Here is a 20972-nt window from a genome sequence, read left to right on the forward strand (position 1 = left end):
AAAGAAGGATTTTAATTAACGGTGGTAACCATAATTTGTTCCAAGCACCTACGGTATTCGGTAATAACATCAACAGTTTAAATCATTAAGTCCCAAGCACGAGAATCTGATGGCACACAAGTTCAGTAGCGTGTATGGCCACCATGTGCGTTGACAACTGCCACACAACGCCTCCGCATGGACCTTGTGATGCTTGTGAACACATGATTGGGAAGACGACGCCATTGTTGCTGCAAAATGGTGCCAAGATCTTGCAAATTCTGTGGTTGGTTCTGGAGAGTGCGCAGACTTCTGCCAAGAGCATCCCAGACGTGTTCGATGGGATTGAGGTCGGGAGGCCTTGACGGCCAGTCCATGACGTTGACTCCCGCATTCTGAAGGAAATTCAATTGCCAAAATTGCTGTGTGGGGTCTGGCATTGTCGTGTTGGAAGATCAAAGGGGGTCCATGTGCTGCCATAAAAGGCAGACGTTTTGGTGCCAGTACCTGGTCCCGGTAAGCAGCAGCGTTGAGGTTGCCACGGATGACAAGAAGCCTTGAACGTGCATAGCCACAGAAAGCACCCCACACCATGACACTTCCGCCTCGAAATCTGTCCACTTCCTGTACACAACACTTGGCGTAAAGTGATTAAATCGGGATTCGTCACTGAAGACGACTTGATTCCATCGTAAGTGTCGCTGTGCTCACAATTGACGTTGACGTCTGTGTAATTGAGTCAGAATCGGCCCGCAGTATGGCCGTCGTGCTTGAAGGTGAGCAGTTCTCAGACGGTTTCGAACAGTTTGCGCACTCAGTCTACCCCTAAACAGTTCATTTCTGGTTGATGTAGCCGTCAAAAATCGGTTACGGGGGTGACGTAAGACAATCTGACTATCCTCTGCATGTGACGTCACACGTGGTCGACCTGGCCGAGGGCGATCAGCGGTGGTACCCGTTTGCTGTAGACGCGTCTGTAAATCATAAACAGTCCGTCGACTACAACCCATCGTCCTTGCGACTTCAGCTACGGACGTTCCCGTCTGCAACATTTGAAAGGCGTGGCATGACAAATCGCCGTAAAGACTTTTGTTTTCTTGCGTTTTTCTTTTTTTGCTAATGACTGAAAACACGTGCGGTATTATGGCCACGTGACCAGTTGCACGTGAAAAACCACTTTTGCCACTATAGTGTTGCGCACATGATTTGATCGATTCACCTGCACAAAAACGAGTGTTATCTGAAGACAATACGTGGCCATTGCTGTTTAAATACACAATAAGGGCCCACAATGATAACTGGTCAAAATGTTAAAATTTTAGGATTGTGAAGTTTTTAATTTGGTTCAGTATATGTGCTGATGTAGACAGCTCGTTCCCGCATGCATATAAGGAGGAAGACATTATACATATGTGTGTTTGTGTCTACCTGCCTTTGTTTGTCTATGTCTATGTCCCGAATGTCTGTGTCTCTGTGCCTGAGGGTCTGTGTCTCTCTCTGTGCCTGAGTGTCTGTTTCTGTGTCTGAGTGTCTATGTCTCTGTCTGTGCTTGAGTGGCTGTGTCTGTGCCTGAGTGGCTGTGTCTCTGTCTGTGCGTGAGTGGTTGTGTCTGTGCCTGAGTGCCTGTGTCTGAGTGTCTGTGTCTGTGTCTGAGTGTCTATGTCTCTATCTGTGCTTGAGTGGCTGTGTCTGTACCTGAGTGGCTGTGTCTGTGCCTGAGTGGCTGTGTCTCTGTCTGTGCCTGAGTGGCTGTGTCTGTGCCTGAGTGGCTGTGTCTATGTCTGTACCTGAGTGTATGTGTCTCTGTCTGTGTCAGTGTCTAACTGACAGTCTGTGTCTTTGTCTGTGTCTAAGTGCATGTATCTGTGTCTATATCTGTGCCTCAGTGGCTATGTCTGTATCTGTGTCTGAGTTGATGTGTATGTGTCCTTGTCCGTGTCTATGTCTGAGTGGATGTGTCTGTGTCTATGTCTGTGTCTGAGTGGATGTGTCTGTGTCTATGTCTGTGTCTGTGTGGATGTGTCTGTGTCTATGTCTGTGTCTGAGTGGATGTGCCTGTGTTTGGGTGTCTTTTTTGTGTCTATGTCTGTGTCTGTATCTGTGCTTGAGTCTGTGCCTGGGTGGCTGTGTCTGCCTATGACTGTGCCTGATAGGCTGTGTCTGTGTCTGTGTGCCAACTTCAAGTCGTTCAGTCGGGTGATGCTTTTCATGGAGGGCTCGGTGTCCTTTGCTCGACAAAGATATTATTTCCCCGTGTGACTCAACCAGGAACAGATATGACAATAGTTGAAAACAGGAAACACAGAAAACACTGTTGGCTGATGATACCTCGGCTTTTGATAGGAACGGAAACTTTCCCGTGCAATCACGCACATGCACATGATCCCGTGATAGTCATAAGTGAATGCTGTATGTCGCCGCAGTCAGCGTTCACGCCGCTTTATCACAGCGACCTGTAAATAATTGGGATCAGACAATCCGGTGGTACATGTTAGGAGCAACGTTAAACGCCGTCCGGTATGATGACATACAATCAACCAAGCCACCAAATCTGACTCACCAATCCTTTGACCCGCCTCTGAAAAGTTTGTTTAGTTCATTGTATGATTACATCTTTGTATTTACATATATACATCCTACTGGCTCCTCTCTGGTAACAGATGTTAGACCACTGCAAGGTACAGAGTATCTGGAGCAAAGCGTTTTATGTATTACATGTACTAATCGTTTTCCAAATGGTAAGTTTATATAATTTAGGGATCTTAACGCCAGGTGCAGAAATCAGTCCGATTTTGTTGTGCATGATGGGAATCGGTACATACCGAACTTTGAGGACATGGACTATGTGTCTGATTCCTTTGACATGCCCAGACGTAATGCAATGAATATGGAAAGGAACTCCTAGATTTGTGTTCAACTCATAACATTCACATGTTGAATGGGAGATGGTCGGGTGATACAGAGGTTAGCTTTACTTGTTTTAAAGGAGACGGAGCAAGTTTGGTTGATTACTGTTTATGTTCAAGTGACATATTTATCAGAGATATCGACTTTACTGTAAGTACACGGTCCGAGTCTGATCATTTTCCAACTGTTATGTCATTGCAGGTTCATACTGACCATAGTACAGCGGAGAACGGGGCGGAAAACGAGGATAATAATTCATCGTTATGACCTTATGTATTAGACAGTGACAGAGACCAGGTTCCACTTAATATCGAGTCTGCGGTAGAAACTTCAGTTGAAGTATTTCATATGTGTGCTGAGTCTTGTGGCCTTTTAAAAGAAGAAATAGAGTAGTGTTTACCGGACTAGGGATAGTAAGGATTGGTACCATGATGAGTTTATGAAATTAAAAAGACAAAAGTTTAATTAACTTGATTTATTCAGAATCTCAGGAAATAAGGAACTTTTGAAGGAATATTTTGTGATTAAAACTAAATATTGAGAACTGTGTGGACAAAAGAGATTGGAGTATGAGGAAGAGTGTATCGATGATTTGGTCAGTGATAGCAAGAATGGTAAATCTTTTTGGAGACTTGTTCTTCATCTTCTGTGACAGGCAGCCCAGGTATGCAGTGGACCGAGTATTGAACTGATATACCTGTGGATGGGGACAATCTGGATGAGGCAGAAAATGTTATGAACAGCCATGATATTAATGAGTGCAATTACTGTAAGATGATGATATGACTAATCTCCTAAATGCTGGTATAACGCTGTTTAGACAGCGTTTGTTGGATTGTATCCAGATGAAAATGAGTCTTGTAAATGTAGGTATTATTCACAGGTTAAGATTTTATTGAATATGGAATATTGTGTTACAGCTTTCAGAAATAGAGACCATAGACGTATGTTGTGCCTGTTGAGATTAAGTGAATTGCCTATAAGGAGTAATCTGGGCAGAAGAGATGATATTGTTTATTCACAACGCATTTGTCGGCTAAGTAACAATGGTTCTATTGAGGACGAAGTCTATTTTGTGTTTGTCTGCCCGTTTTATGCATCATTAAGACAGAAGTATATTCCTGTAAGATTTTATAACAATCCATGTATTAATACCTTTTGCAATCTCTTGAATAGCCAATGTAGAAATGTAGCTCAGTATGTGAATAAAGCTCTGTTATTACGTACAAAGACCTAATATTATACCCTAAGTATTGTTTTCAATGTAAATTGCCTCAATTGTGTTACTATGTATAACTGAAATGTACATGGAGCTATGGCCTCCCATACTTGAATAAACATATACCTATACATAGACGCTGCCTCTTTCAGCAAACTACCATGGGACCAGTTGCCCCAGTCAACCAAGCCACCAAATCTGACTCCCCAATCCTTTGAGCCGCCTCTTACAGCAAGCATAACTACCATGGGACAAGATGCCCCAGTCAACCAAGCCACTAAATCTGACTCCCCAATCCTTTGAGCCGCCTCTTACAGCAAGCATAACTACCATGGGACAAGATGCCCCAGTCAACCAAGCCACTAAATCTGACTCCCCAATCCTTTGAGCCGCCTCTTACAGCAAGCATAACTACCATGGGACAAGATGCCCCAGTCAACCAAGCCACTAAATCTGACTCCCCAATCCTTTGAGCCGCCTCTTTCAGCAAGCATAACTACAATGGGACAAGATGCACCCCTGATATCACACGGATTGTTTTTATGTTTATCACGGTCTGTGTTATCTGAATGCCTTGTGTCACTGCCAAAATAATGAAATGTTTGTTTAGTGGACCGACAGCAGTGGGGCAAATGTATCTAGGGGTGATTAAGGCATCGCATCATTTTTCCGTGCAAGGATCCGATGGTTGAGTATCAGATTAGTGTCAAAGTATGACCCATGACCTGCGTCACTGTGGGTTGACGATTAGACAAATTACAAGAAGGAACCAATATCAAAAGATCCCATCAATCATCAAGCATGTTTGACACATATTATGTCATTGTCGTGAGACGTTAAATCGTCTATGCTTGTTGTAAGAGGCGACTAACGGGATCGGTAGGTCAGACTCGCTGACTTGGTTGATGCATGTATTGGTATCCCAATTACGTTGATCGATGATCATAATGTCAATCACTGGATTGTCTGGTCCAGACTTGATTATTTACAGACCGCCGTCATATAGCTGGGATAGTGCTGAGTGCAGCGTTAAATAACAAACACAACAAACACAATCCCCATTGAGGAAGTACATCAAATTGCTGATAATTGTGTATCAATTCTCATGTCATTGGGTTACAAACAAACCACCTCTCGGACATTTTCACATCCCTTCATTTGTCGCTGAATTTCTCAAGTGAGCAAAAAAACAAACAATATACCATTCAATCAAGAAAACTTTATTTCATTGCATTGTTTTGGGAAACTGTAACAGCAATGTAAGATGTTCTTCGTAACACATCAGGATATGTAAATCAAGCATGTGAATACAAACCATCACCATGTGTTAGCATTCCACGAACCTCTTCCTTGTAACCACATAAAATATATTGAAAATATGAATGTTTTAGTCTTTTCAACCTACAAAAGTAATTTCTAAGAGAAAGTTGCCTCGTTTCTCAACCCTTAGTTGGTTCAACATCTTAGAGTTCACTAGAAATTGATTATTTGTTCTTTGAAACACACCAGGATATCGTTTTCTAACCTAATAACATATTTTGGTGGTGGTGATTTGAGTAACACAAACGGAAGAAACACTAACGTTGCCAACAAGGCATTACTGAGTGAGTGAGTTGGGTTTAACGCTGCTATGAACAGTATTCCAGTTATATCACGGAGTGAAATGTGGGAGGAAACCCAGAAGTGATGCAGGTCTTAAACCTTTACCACTTTGGTGAAACCCACGAGCATGAGTGTGGTACTGACAAACCTACAAACCTACAAACATACCAGGATGCAAACCCCAAGGGACATAACTCTGCACAACGAATTGCGTTTCCTTAGACAACTGGCCCACCTGTGGCCCCCCAACATAGCATTAAATGTAACATGTCAATAGTAAGCAAGTGTAATTCTTACTTTCTTGATTTTATTAGTTCAAGAGGAATTTGGGATTCTATTTCTTTTGCTGCTGACATGTGGTTGTCTACTTGAGGCCTTTCGCATAACATGTGATGAACCGTCCTGCTTGTACCAGGAAGAAGTTGCTTGCCATAACACAACATTAATATCACAAACAATGTGGATTGCAAAGTAGGCCTATAACACTGCACTTCATCAAGACACAATACAATACCTGGACACTGACAGCAAAGGGAACGGATGGAAGCCCACTCAAAACAAAATCAGTGCATTCAAGTCAACTAATAAACACTGGCTTGAGACCTCTTGTAAATACCTGCAGGAAATACCTTCAGAGTAATGTCCACTCCATTTTAAATATCACCCTAATATACGCTAGTATCAGTTCGTTTTCATGATCTACTGATTCAGAGCTCAGTAAATCGTTACATCCTATTGTTAAGTATGGTCATCAGTGATCCAAACACGCATCAATACACTGCTGCATTAAGAACGTAGATCACAAGAAAGAAAATATCCACACTTCAGGGTCAGACACCAAATTAGTACAGGGCTTATTTGAGACAAGTTGTTTGTTTCCTACAACTGGTTGTTCCACTCGTCTTGTTACTAACAGTACAATGTAGAATCTAACAGTTTCAACAGAATTACAAGAATCTGAACTTTACTAGGAAAGTGTTATCCCAAATATAACATTTGTTACATTTGGCCACTTTCTAAATGGCATTGTGTTCACAGTTTCTACAGAGTCTGTACTGCTTCAAGCTTTCAAAGTTGAAACAGTAACCATTGCTCCAAGAAATAAGGCCTTTGGTAAATTTCAAGCAATGGTTCCATGCCAACCCGCACCTAACACTGTGGCAGTCTATGCCAAAGGACTCTGACATTTCCATTTGTCATTTTTCGAATTAACAGAGGAAGCTATTAAGGTAATTGTCACGTTATATATTTCCCAACGTTACCTGAATTCGGCATTCTCCTGTTTTCGGCGATCATGTTTCTCGCGTTATTGTCCGAGTGCACTTGTTGTGTCAGAGGTCACCGGATGATATATTCGCCAGCAGGTCACTTCAACCCTCTCGGACAAAAGTCGGCTCCATGTGGAAATCAGGAGGATATTCTTACTAAAGTAAAAAACGTTGTTGAAATATACTCTAGAAACTTATTACCAATCATATCATATTTAAAATTGTTGAAAATCGCAGTACTGAACTTCTTAAAATTCGTTAACCATGTTTGTCAAATATATATCTCGTGACTGACGTTAGCAGATGCCGCGCGTTTGAAAAGATAGATCGTATAATTTTACAGCTCACTAATCGTACATCGCCGAAAACAGGTGAAACCAGGATACCTGATGTGCCAGGACAGTGTTAAAAAATGATCGTATACTCATAAAGATATAACTAAGTATGTAAACCAATCTCTTTTACTACGTACAAAGACCTGATATTATTGTTTTCAATGTAAATTGCCTCAAATGTGCGTAAGTGTATGTCTATATAACTGAAATGTACATGGGCCTTTGGACCCCATACATGATTAAAACATTCACGTGTTAATATGGTCGGATGTCAAAGTTGCATCTGCATGATACAAGTAATCTGAAATAGTGGTATTTGGAGACTGTACTTCTAAACCTCCACTTATGTGATCCTATTGTCTTGACAAGAATATGTCAACCTAGTTCCGTAAACAGGAAGAAAAATAATACAATGGGTCTGTCATCATAACTTTATTTTGGGACTTAACATTTACACATCCTGGGACGTGATTCCATTGTCCTCTCAACGCCTCTTTTTGGAGAATATCCTGCTGGCTTGAACTTTCTATTGAATATGCCATGGGATTCTTCAGTCTATCCATCTACATAATACAGCCTTCTTTCTTGCAATATCATCAATTCAATCTTTTCAGTGTATTCCAAAAGAATACTCATTATTTGTTTATTTTTATAAATGATCATAAACTGTTACCGACCAGTTCGGTCTCAATTATTCTCTTAAAAGTATAGTTTATATTAGACATTTCTAATTGTCCGGTGCATTCCCTATTTTGACTTGTGAGTGAAGAGTTGGTTGATTGCCCGCGGGATTTCCCCTAACATTATGTTAGGATCACTCATGAATCAGCATTCTTTTTTAGTATCCCGTCGCTGCTATTTCAACAAAACTATTTCTATAACCATAATAATCTATGATCCATTGTACGATTTCGACTACGTCATAACCATATGAATCACGATTAAGTAGTGATGATACCAGGTGTTCTGCCTCCCCGATGGCACCCGTCACAAACACATGCAAAGGCAAGTGTTCACCTGAACAAACACTGGCACATGAGGTACAGGTCAAAATAGGTAATTGCATCAGACATCACTTTGGTCACTGATGCCTCAAATTTCAAAATTACCTCCGCATGACTGCCACAAAACCTTTTAAAGGCTTGCTATGGCCTTGCTAGCTGAAACCCTGATTAAGAACTTTTGAGTCATATTAAGCACTTTGTATGTCATGTTTCTATTTGGATTTTCAAATTGACCTACAACGCGTGTGACGTGTCTGGCAGATGTGGTGGCGGGTTAGTTCAATGTTGATATTTGATACTGATGCATCAAATCTGTGGGGTAGCCTAGAATCTGAAGCGTTAGCCTAGAAACACTAAGCTACACTATGTGAAACCTAATCTATACTGCTGATGTTAATTAATTCATTATACAAAGCTGCATTATATTTCCTGAACCTGTTAGAAATGTATTTTATATAATTAACAACATCCCTTTGAATATTGTTTTACTAGTTATAAACATTACACATAATATTATTTCAATTTAAAAATGTTTATTTGTGCATTAAAAAAAATGAAATACAGTAAACTACGTTTGTAACGAACACGCTTATAACGAACTGGCCGATATAGCGAACTTATTGTTTAGTCTCGGCCAGTTGTTGTACATATGCTGTATATACGCTTATAACGAATTATTACGAACTAAAATTAGTGGTCCCTTCGAGTTCGTTATAACCGTAGTTTACTGTATATTATATATAATGAAAATAAAAAGAGGCTATTCCTGCAAGGAGGAAAATCATATAACACTTATCGATGTCCAATCATATAACAAATCATGCATTATTCTCAGTTATCAAGACATAAGCTGCCATCAAATATCATAACACACCAGGAACAAATAAATCTTAAAGAATCAGATTCATATGTGCACATAATAGGTTGTCAAAACGGAGCTATTACAACAATCAATAAGAGCTAACTGGTGTTTAGTAAAGAGTATAAATTGTGTACAAGTGCTACATAATAACATTTCTTTATTTTGTCAATACTTAAGCTTCAGAAATGTCCTTGGCAAGACTGTAAACGTTTTCTTGATCATTTTCATCAGATCGATCATCACCTCCAGGATGTCCATCAAGATTCCCATCGTCTCGAAGAAGACACTTTGTGTTGTAGTAGTCGGCCGTGTCTCTGTCTTCCTCATCGATCTTAGTGGCGTGGTCGTAGGTTGCATCAGAACTTCCTTCTGGTTGCCGTTTACTTGCAACATCATAAGCATTCTCTTGACATTCTGTGTTTGTCCTCTGAATGTGACTGTAAGTATCATCCACTTTGCTGGGATTCTTACCCTGCTGTGCAGTGTCATAATTCCCCTCGTCCGCTGCCACGTGGTCGTATACCCCCGTGTCGGCATCAACTGTTCTGGGAGAGTCGTGCTGACCGAGCACATTGTACTGACCCTCCTCTACGTTCTGACCACTCGCTACATCAGAGAGTCGTGTATCTGCGGTCATGTTTTTCAGCCCAGTGGTCGCCTCTCCTGCCTGTGGAACACAGTTTGCTGTGTCGTAGTCTCCTTTGGACTTGTTACCTCTGTCAGGCCCTGAGAGGTGATTGTAGGGATTCCCGTGTGGCATAACCTTCTTGGAGTTGTCGGATTCTGACAACACATTGTACTCATCCTCATCAGTAATCTGAGAGGTGTTGATGTAGATGTTGTCATTGTGAGCATTGGGTCGGACTATCGCCGTTGGAAACGTGGATGACGTGGATGTTCTATCTATGTCAGGAGGTGTTATGACTGAATATGCTTCATTTCCTGTTTGTGCCTGAACGACTAATCCATAGGTGGTGTTTTCTGTGACTGAAGTGAAGTGTATTGGTTGATTCCCACTTTTTGCCTTAAAGCACAGTTTCTTTTGCCTGAAACACCGAAGCATCAACATGAAGGTTCAATCTATCAGAACAGCAATAAGTTCTGGTTGGTTAAATTTAGTTTCCTTGAACAACAATGGTGTTGCTATGATGTCATTTCTAATTTCAGTTTCGAGACACCAAACATCCCATGCAAGTTGAGATGAATAATTTTGGATCGCCTTTAGTATATACTACTATTTCATAGAATAAAGCCTTCAGTCTTTTTAATCCTTGATATTTTACACGTGAGGTATGTTTTTTTATGAAGCACGTCCCCCTTCTTACCTTCTCAACACGACGACCATAATGAGGATTGCCAGCACAATCAGAAGCAGCACACATCCTATACCTAGTCCTATGAAGCCACCTTCAGGAAGATAAATACTACATATGTACTCTGAATACATATTATATTGTCATCAAATCAAAGATACATTTGGTATGTCATCATGGAGATGATTACATTAAAAAGGGTTAATAGAACATCAGAAATGGTAAACGTTTTTAACCTTTAAAATCAAGAACACAACACTGGCAAGTTCTAAGATGTTAATGAACGTTAATAATATGTTCAAAAACAACTTCTAGAGCTGCAATAATTCCCTATTTGGGCTTTAAATATCTTGTTATATCTATCCAATACAAGACCCTATCAAAATTGTGGTCTACGTAAACAGTACAACTTTCTCGACACTTGACGCTGAGTAAGAGGGTGGGTTGAAATCTGCACTTTTTAAAAGATCTCCTTCTGCGCATGCACACGTGATGCCATGTTAGCACGATAATGGTGCTGGAAAATCATAATCCCTGTAATCCCTGTACAGCAATTTGAGGTGCCTTAGACGACTCGGTCACACATACACCTTACTTGTCGTTGATTGTTTTGAGTGAGTGAGTTAACATTTAACGTCACATCGGCAGTATTTCAGCCATATCGTGACTGATTGTTTTGAAGTTTCGCGAGCTTTCTAGATCATAAGTATTCTCCACACATTATTTCGAAAGTACTTGTGGGCCTGAAAGTGAACATTTCGTTTGTCTTATACTATTGTATATATCATATGATGAAACATATTTATGATTATATATCTGCAGCGTTTGATACACACCTGCCTGGGGATTGCTCGAAGAGTTCATAGCATCTTTCCGTCCTGCAAGTGGTGTGATAACTTCGGGAGAGTGGACGCCATCGGTTGTACCAACTCCTCCTTGTGGCGGTGATTTTGTTTCTGATGATGAGGGATGTGTTAAGATTGTTGGAGTCATTGTGGGTGATTTGGTTGCTGATGATGTGGGATGTGTAAAAATTGTTGGAGTCATTGTGGGTGATTTGGTTGCTGATGACGAGGGATGTGTTAACATTGTTGGAGTCATTGTGGGTGATTTGGTTGCTGATGATGAGGGTTGTGGTAATGATGTTGGTGTCATTGTTGTTGACGCTGTAGATATCTTTACTGGAATGATCACAATGAACGATTAATAGATAACGAATCACAGTTTAATTTCAAATGAGGGACGGTGTTGGTATCAAGGCTGCTTTCAGCATTATTACAGACGTATTACAGAGAGAGACGCCACATTTGAGCGTCATATATTCATTTGTATCCCTTTTGGGAAATCAAAGCTTGGCATTCGGAGTGGCGAACCAACCACTAGAACACCCCTTCGGCGTCTTGTTTAAAAAATTATAAAAATAATAATTATTGAAAGTTGACTGTCAGTTATGATGAAACTAAAGGCAGATATTGCGCATGTAAGTGAGAAGAAATAAACCTTCTCAAATCATTAAAGTTTTGTGTTAATGAGGCATTATTATGGCAGTGGATGTTTTAGTTATCTGAGACTAGGTAAATTCAACAACCAAAGTACACATAGTTTGTTGAAGATGAGTTAAAATGACAAGCACGCTTTCACAAAAGTACTAAGCATATATGATCCGTGTCACTGCCGTTTTCCTCCCACGTTACAGAAAGTAACATTCATTAAACAGTGTTATGCTTAATGACCTTGACTCTACCAAAATTCATCCAGCTACAGCATACACTTTTTCGGTGATCGTGACTATAATTTAGGAGTGAATTTGACCTTCAATATACAACACAAGTATTTCAAGGTTATGTTCAAAGGCTATACAGCATATAAACAAACTATGATATCCTGTGCTGGTACTTACAAACACTAGATTTTGAGTCATCATTCGAGAATGCCAAAATGTTTACAAATGTTCAAAAACAAATCCTACTAGAATTGTATTTAATTCCATATCTGGACACCAAATTTTGGGTAAGCTCTATTCAATACATTAGCCAGTTAATAATACGGCCCAGCATATCTGACTCAACACTTGATGCTGAGTGAGTGAGTGAGATGGGCTCAACGCCGCTCTTGACGCTATTTCAGAAGTAAGCTTGGTCGATGTGCAACCCACGAGCATGATAATGGTGCTGACAAACCTAGAATAATATTCAGGGTGCATCTTGGATTCGATCCCACGATCATAAGATCCTGTCACGCCTAAGGGAAGCAACAATGTAAAGCAAATTGCGATGTTCTAGATGACAGGGTCTAACATGCCGCTGGGTTTTATTTAAATTTCGTTGGCTTTTTAGATTAGAATTATTTTCAGTGCATTATTTCTAACAACAATTGTAGGCTTTAAAGTGAAAATGTGTCAACTTCGGTTAAAGATTAAATGAGTCAGATTAACTCAACTGGTTTCTGATAGCCGCAAACTGGCACGTGCGTGTCTGCTTTCAGAGCCATAATTGCAGAATGACAAGAAGAGAAGTGAACTAAGACCCGTACCATCTTCACATATGAACCTCCTTTGTTCTGAACATGGCCTCCAGTATAAACGCTTTCCTCCATTCTTCCGCTTGTATACACCCAGACACATTGTGTCTGAAAACACACTACCGGGATACCCATCGTACTTCAAAGCCTCCTTCCCTGAAAAGAATATTGAATAGGGTATCGGCACATGTAGTAGCACAACCTTTCAGGCAGATACAATACGATACATTTTACTTCTTGTAAAGGTAGTGTCGCTGGCGAAAATGTATAGCATCCTACTGTTAATTAAACTAAATATAATGATAATATAATTAATATTATTAAAGCTTCCGTAAGACACCAACAATAATCGCAAATGTAAGAACATCTTAAGTCTATCAGGTATATGTCCATTCTACCGGGGGGCACGGTTGGGCCAGTCGTCTAAGGCGTCGCGATTCGCTGTGCAGAGTTGCGTCCCTTGGGCACGCCAGAAACCTGTGATAGTGGGTTCGAATCACGGTTCGCCCCGATTATGTTTCTTGGTTTGTCAGCACCATACCGAAGAGTTAAACGTCTTAGACCTGCATCAATTGGAGCTTTCCTCCCACACTAAGCTGACACGCAGCGCAATAACTGGAATACTGTTAAAAGCGGCGTTAAACCCAATTCACTCACTCACTCCATTCTACCGAGACAAGTTGCTTTGTTGTAAAAGAACATGAAGACAAATAACCATTTGCCGGGCGTAACAAATTTGTAAGGAAAGCATTCGGTTTTTTTGGGCCCAGGCTGTCACACACATTCAAATTCAATTGATAATCACTCTAGTTGTATTTTGAAAACTCTACTTGCAAATAAAGTGAACAGAATTAAACTAATTGTATATTTGAATAACAATCTTACCATTGTCATTGTTTTTTGCATTAAGCTTGGACATGTGTACAATATACAACAGATTGACAGAGAAAGTTATTATCAACCGCTGCTGTAAACCTCCTTGAAATGATATTAATTTTAATACTAATTAGTCAGTAGCGACAGAGAAATGTAAAATGTGAAAAGGAACCTAAAGGAACGTATGAAGTATTGAGTGATTTCAAGTGATTCACTGTAGTATTTAAGCTAGATAAAAACAAATAAAGATAACATATGTCGTCGTGTTGTCGCCCTGTGGCGTTGTACTATCCCTTGTCGTTGTATTATAGTTATTTCATTTTTAGCTGTATGGCAATATCGCCATATCATATCGCAATATCGTACCGTACTATTGTTTTGTCGCGAAGTCGCCTGGATAACCCAGGACGATATAGCGATGGCCCCTCTTAGCTACCATACCTGCTATGAGTAACAAGTTATCTTGTTTCCGGGAAAGGTACGAAAAAAGAAAGCCATATATTATTCTAAATTCCAAAGACGCCAGTTATGTGTGTGGCATGTAATAAATATATCTTGGATGTTTTGTTAGTCACGATCTTGAAGGAGCACAACTATTCTTTCAGTTGACCCTTGAAAACATATAAATGAAAACACGATGAATGATATTGATTCACTGGAAATGTCATGGAAAACTTGAAATATTGTTTTGAAAGTATCTGGTATGTTCATTTGACTGACATCCATCCTTTTCTCTTTCTTTTATTGGGATTATGGTACGACCAAGTACAGGGGTATTAGCAAGACCATGAACAAAGGTGATGCTAAATGTTGTATTGTCTATAAAAAAAACTTTAAAAACTTTCTCATGCCATATCTCTACATTTGGTGTTCTTCAAGAAGTTGAAACATTTTCATAAAGATTTCGCTCATTTATGAAATTATGCAGATCTTATAGCTTAGAAAGATTTCTGAATATACCAGTCCTGTTAAAATTCTAGATGCCATATGCATCACTGACACACAGGCTCAATGTCTATTGAAAGTTGCACGAATGGGTTTTGAGTTTGAAAAAGATAGGTAACAAACCACCAATGTCATAGTATATGAAAGTAAAGTATATTTTAATAACTATGTGGCTTCGTATGTATTCATATAATTTTCGTCGCGCTGTAAACTGATTAAAATCGGTCATGAAATGACCACTACTTTATGTGAAAAGCTATTGCATTATCCTTACCGTTGATCCATTTCTTGTGTAGATATTTGTATAAACCGATCCAATATGTTTTGACATCTCTCCTGATACGAAGAAGACTGCTCTGAACAGATGTATCAAGCTTAACCAAGTCGCATGTCCTGTTAGCAGCATATCATGACTTCCGACGTGTACAATATACATATTCATATGTTCGTGCATCTAAAAACAAAGAAACAGAAGTTGAAGGCGCGTGACATAATAGTGTAAGTACTGCTGTGCAGCATCAGGCAAGAAAACAAACACTTCCTTATTTAGTCAAATTGTAGTGGTGCCAGTAGACCAGTACATGCTTACCCTTTTCGAGACCGTCTAAATCATCCTTCGTGTCTGAATATGAAACAGAGCCGACTACGAGAGGCGCATAATTGGTGGACGCTTACTTATGCGTAAATGTCTTATGCCAAAATTTTCACATGGGTACAGCATTTCACATATCGTTTTCTCAGTGAAACTTTGTCAACACCTCTTAATTTTGGTGTGTGTGACAGTGCTGTACAAAGTTTAAAAATCAATTGTTTGAGGGAATTGAACTTCGTTTTTTCTTCTGAGGTTGCACAAATGCAAGCAAATGCATAATTGACTTGGATAATCCACATTGTAATTATTCTACTTGTCTCAAATATTTTCTGTTGAATATAATTTAAGAAAGTCCTTCATAAACTGTACAAAGGACAGTACCAACTGTATCTTCGAGACAGGGAATTTGTGGTACATGTGCTTGACTTTGTAGTCTATCTCTTATTGTGCTTTGGAATCCAGTGCCAAAAAGAAGGCTTCCCAGTCATGCCATGTCTACATGGTAGTAGTAATTGTAAAAGATGTCATGTATTCATGGTAGTGTTAATTCAGACAATTGTATTTAGGAAAAGGTCACAATGACAATATAACAGACAAATGAAACGGAAATGGAAATTTTCACTTATCCTGTTTGATCAGTTTCTGCACATCTCTGTCTTTGCGAAAAATCCTCTGAGCATGAATAGAATACGAAACGAGCTAATTTTATGAAACGAGTTAATAGTTCTGGTAACTGACGAGCGAAATACTATTCACGAGTTTCATAAAAATGGTATTACACAGGAGCGAGTTTAGTAATAAATTACATGCCGCTTATAACGTTTTATAACCTCGTTTGATAGAACAGTGCAATCCCGTCATAAACTAGGTCAAGCGTAAATGTGTAAGTCGGCAGACATCAACGCGACCCACAGCATAATCCAATGGAGCTTAACAGAATAAAACAACCTCTAACATCATATGAATCATATGAATTTAATACCATACAACGGCCTTCCTTTAGAATTTAGCATCAAACACGTCACAAGACCCTATGACGTCAGCCTAGCAACAGGATTGCTGGGGTCATCGAGCGTGCATAATCTCCTCGCGGAAATTATCTATACAAGCAATGTCATTGAATAACATGTTGTGAGTTTTCAATAGTTATTACTGAAACTAGGTCCGGCTGTACCTAAGCAAGCCGTTTGGTATTAAACATTAATGTGTAATACCAGCTTATTGTCATTAAACAGTGGTATTTTCAATGGGCGAGACATAAACACTGCAATAACATATTTAATAGTTATCATATTTGTTCATACGAATGGCGAATATATGTTAATGTCCTCTTATGTGTTATCATCCAAAAAGTGATATACATAACTTAACTTAAGGATTCTGAAAATTTATTTCTACCATGACAAATATCAACGGAGATTAATCTTATTGTGGAGGAAACGTAATGCAACTTGCCATTCACAACAAAGCAGGCATAACAGTCATTGATTTGCTCGCAATCTTCAGAAGTGCTGGTGTGGATGGAGAGGTCCGTCTTCCCACGTATCACATACGCACAGTAAGTGTCTTCCTCTTGATAAAATGACATGTTTTCTACAAAATTCAAACATAAATAATCCGCACTCTCATTTTAATTAAGACTGGCAGTGCACCATGCTGGTGATAATGACACGCATTGAAAGAACGACTATTTAAACACTGATCAAGTCTTTCAGTTTCTCTCTTTTTTGGCATCATGGAACTGAAGTGTGGTAGGAATGAGCAATGAAAGATACCCAACCAGTCCTGTGCCTTGTGCCACAAAGCGACCTACACGCGACGACTACCGTATGTCTATGTTGAATTGTGGGTGTTATAAGAGAAGCAGGGCTCATATGTTTTAGTGACATTGTGATCCCATTGGCATTATTTCAACAAATGCATGTACAGTATGATATTAACGCCGATCGTACCTAGCGTATATACTGACATTCCATGAACGTTGCCACACTTTTCGTCCAAGTTTCCTGGACACGTGTTCTCAGGTGTCATCGAAGTTGTAGTGCTGTATCCTTCTTCTATACAGTAGCATGTGGTTCCCTGTGTATGCGCACAAAGGTAGATATGACGTCATAATCAATTAGTGTTGACATGAGTATTTACGCAGCATTTGCCTGACATCACAATAGATCTTTAAACAAAACTGTATCGTGAAAAAACAATTACCAACAGGAAGATGTTGAGCGGTTTCTTTCACCTCGTCTCTAAACGTAAAAGATTAAACAATGAAAACACAAAGAATTTGTTTTAAATATCTACATTTTAGGCGGGCTCTGGAAATGATGAAACCTTGGATAGAACTTGGCTGCAATGATACTGGAGGCCTAATAAGCCATCATAGTACGTTTATGAGTATATAAGTTGGATTTAATGCCGCGTTGAACAGTAATCCCAGTTATATCACGGCGTTCGTTTACGGAATATAGTGGTTTATGTATTAAATGAGAGTGTTTGTTTTTGGTTTAATGCCGCTCTGAGCAATATTCCAGTTATATGACGGCGATCTGTAAACAATCGAGTCTGGACCAAACAATCCAGCGATTGATATCATGAGCCTCGGTCCACGCAATTGGAATAATCGCTGTATCAACCTAGTCAGCGAGCCTGACCAACCGATGCCGTTAGTCGTCTCTTGCGATAAGCATGGGTTACGGGAGACCTATTCTAACCCGGATCTTCACGGGTCGTGATGAGAGTGGTGTCATATCACAGGGCTTAATGTGTGAGATAAAACTAAACAGATGACGGCTTCAGAAGTGTACTACTTCATCTCAGACGGATACAGTGCTGACAACCAAAGGATCATAACCAGGGCGAATATCGGATTCCAATTCTGCTGGCATGCGAGACGCTTCTCTGCAGAGAGTCGCGTCGTCCTAGACAACAGGGCTACCACTCACATTGCACTTGAATCAAATTAATACATATTCCGAACAGTAGTATAAGCAGTATCACTGCTACTGCCATACTGCATGTTGCATGCATTTCAAATGATGAATTTGATGAACCTACCTTCATGCCTACTGAATCTGCTGGGCTGCAGTGAAGATGGCACTTCCATACCGAGTTATCAAGAAATTCTACCATTGATTCTGCTGTCGCACTCCCCAGGGGAAGGAAGCCAGCATTGGTGTACAGGGGACTGGAATCTTCTGTATGTGAACAATTGAAGGTAAAGAACGTGTAAGAAAGCTTTACTGTTCCTACTTCGGATGTACTGCTATGACAAATGACATACTTCTAATAAGGACATTAACATCATGTATGCTTTGAAACGGTCATGTTCAAAAGTAGAATAAGCAATGAATTGATCAGGGAAGTTTGCGTTTGTCTTTAACCTATCAAAATTAAACGTTTTTGTAATAGTGTAAGGTGTGGCAAGGAGGCCGATATTTTCAACTGCCCTTATTATACCTGTCCAAAGCCAGGCTAAGTACTCCATGGCACCTATCCAGTAGTAGGTGGCGGGCTCTAGACGGTCCAGAAGGTCTAGTGGAATGTCATCTGAGCCTGGTGTGTACAACCTGCCTTCTGTCACATTGCATCGGCTTTGTGCCTCCCACCAGGTGCTTGGTTCATCCATAAGGCGTATTCGAGAAGTTTCTACAAATTGATTTTCAGAAAGTGAATTGTTTGATAGGCATTAGTTAGAAGTTGACGGATGACAAAGTAGACGCAATTTATGGATAACAACTTCCTTATTTACTGTAAAGGCGACGTTTCGGTGTAGATCCTTCCTTGACGTCTTGCTTGACAACGGTATGAGAATCTATACCGAAACGTCGGCTTTACAGTAAATAAGAAAGTTGTTATCCATAAATTATATCTACTTTGTCATCTGTCTACTTCTAAGTAATGCCTATCAAACAATTCTAATTGAAGGACCCAAAACATAATAACTTTCGTTTTGACGTTTCATATTGTAGAAATTCTATACAATCGTGTTTGGCAGTAATTAAGGAAGTTGTTATCCATAAATTGTGTCTACTTTGTTTCAGAAAGTGATTAAGTATAGCAGCATAATTCGGATATCTATTTTAACTAGCACTCCTTTCTCTTGTATGTCTCTTCCAAATATGTTTAGATTTCGTCAATTATGTCTCCGTTATTAAAAGGGAAATTAAGATAAAAGTGTTTGTATATCTTCATCCATTGTTCAAACCATTGTTCAAACCATTAGTTTCTACCGTGCATTGTGACAAAACATGCATGACGTCAGTACGTTTTCACATAACTGTAACATGTGATAGCTTTACACAAGTATACGTAGAGATGCACGTGTACCTGGTTGCCTCTCATGACTAACGGCTGTATGATTATATAAGAAGCACAGGGTTAGTAAAACACGCGTGACACAAAAACGCCATGTAGCGACAAGAACGAATATATGTCCTATGTATCATATTCACTTTTCAGGAATATTTGTCATATATATCCTCGAACCCAGACCAAAGACGTTACGATTAATCTGTTAATACCTACTAAAGGCTGCCGTCATAGCTCTATAGAGAACACAAATTCGAACGCCATCACAATCAAGAGTCCATCGTTTTACCCTGAAATCTGCACGATTTGTCTCTAAAATAGTTACCGAAACATCAAGTATAACATAGTTATTGTGGACGTCAATGTTTAAAGCCCCAGGTAAGACATAGTACCTTTAAACAGGTGAGTCCGTGTCTGAAGACATAATATCATACCAAGTTTTATACATAGGGGACAGTTTGTTAGGATCTTAATGCAATGAGAACTTACGTATTCCCCGGCATGTGACAGCTCCCCAACAGACGAACAGCCATGTAAACAACATATCCGACACCCGCTGAGTACATGGAGCCACTGCATACAGTTGTCTGTCGCCTACAAGGAAGTTTAATTCACTCACAACTAGAGCAGTCAACAAAGCCCGGGAAAATAAAAATAGATTGTGTTTATGTCTGCATGTCACACGTGATTCAGCGGAATACTGCACACAGGCAACCAAATACTGCAAACAGGCAAACAGATAATGCACACAGGCAACCAAATACTGCGCACAGGCAACCAACTACTGCACACATGCAACCAAATACTGCACACAGTCAACCAAGTACTGCACACAGGCAACCACATACTACACACAAGGAACCAAACACTCCACACAGGCAACCAGATACTGCACACAGGCAACCACATACTACACACAAGGAACCAAACACTCCACACAGGCAACCAGATACTGCACACAGTCAACCAAGTACTGCACACAGGCAACCTAATACTCCACACATGCAACCAAATATTCAACACATGCAACCAAACACTCCACACAGGCAACCAGATACCGCACACAAGGAACCAAGTACTGCACACAGGCAACCAAACACTCCACACAGGCAACCAAATACTGCACACAGGCAACCTTATACTCCACACAGGCAACCAGATACTGCACACAGTCAACCAAACACCCCACACAGGCAACCAGATACTGCACACATGCAACCAAGTACTGCACACAGGCAGCCAAAT

At 40.0% G+C, this 20972-nt stretch overlaps 1 pseudogene; it reads right to left on the reverse strand.

The window, feature by feature from the left end:
- Window positions 1-9348: 9348 nt before the first annotated feature.
- On the reverse strand, window positions 9349-20287 carry LOC139443012 (uncharacterized; annotated as a pseudogene).
- Window positions 20288-20972: the final 685 nt, after the last annotated feature.

Source organism: Haliotis cracherodii, unplaced genomic scaffold, assembly GCF_022045235.1.
Source record: "Haliotis cracherodii isolate W230 unplaced genomic scaffold, xgHalCrac1.p SCAF_5, whole genome shotgun sequence".
Lineage (NCBI taxonomy): Eukaryota > Metazoa > Mollusca > Gastropoda > Lepetellida > Haliotidae > Haliotis > Haliotis cracherodii.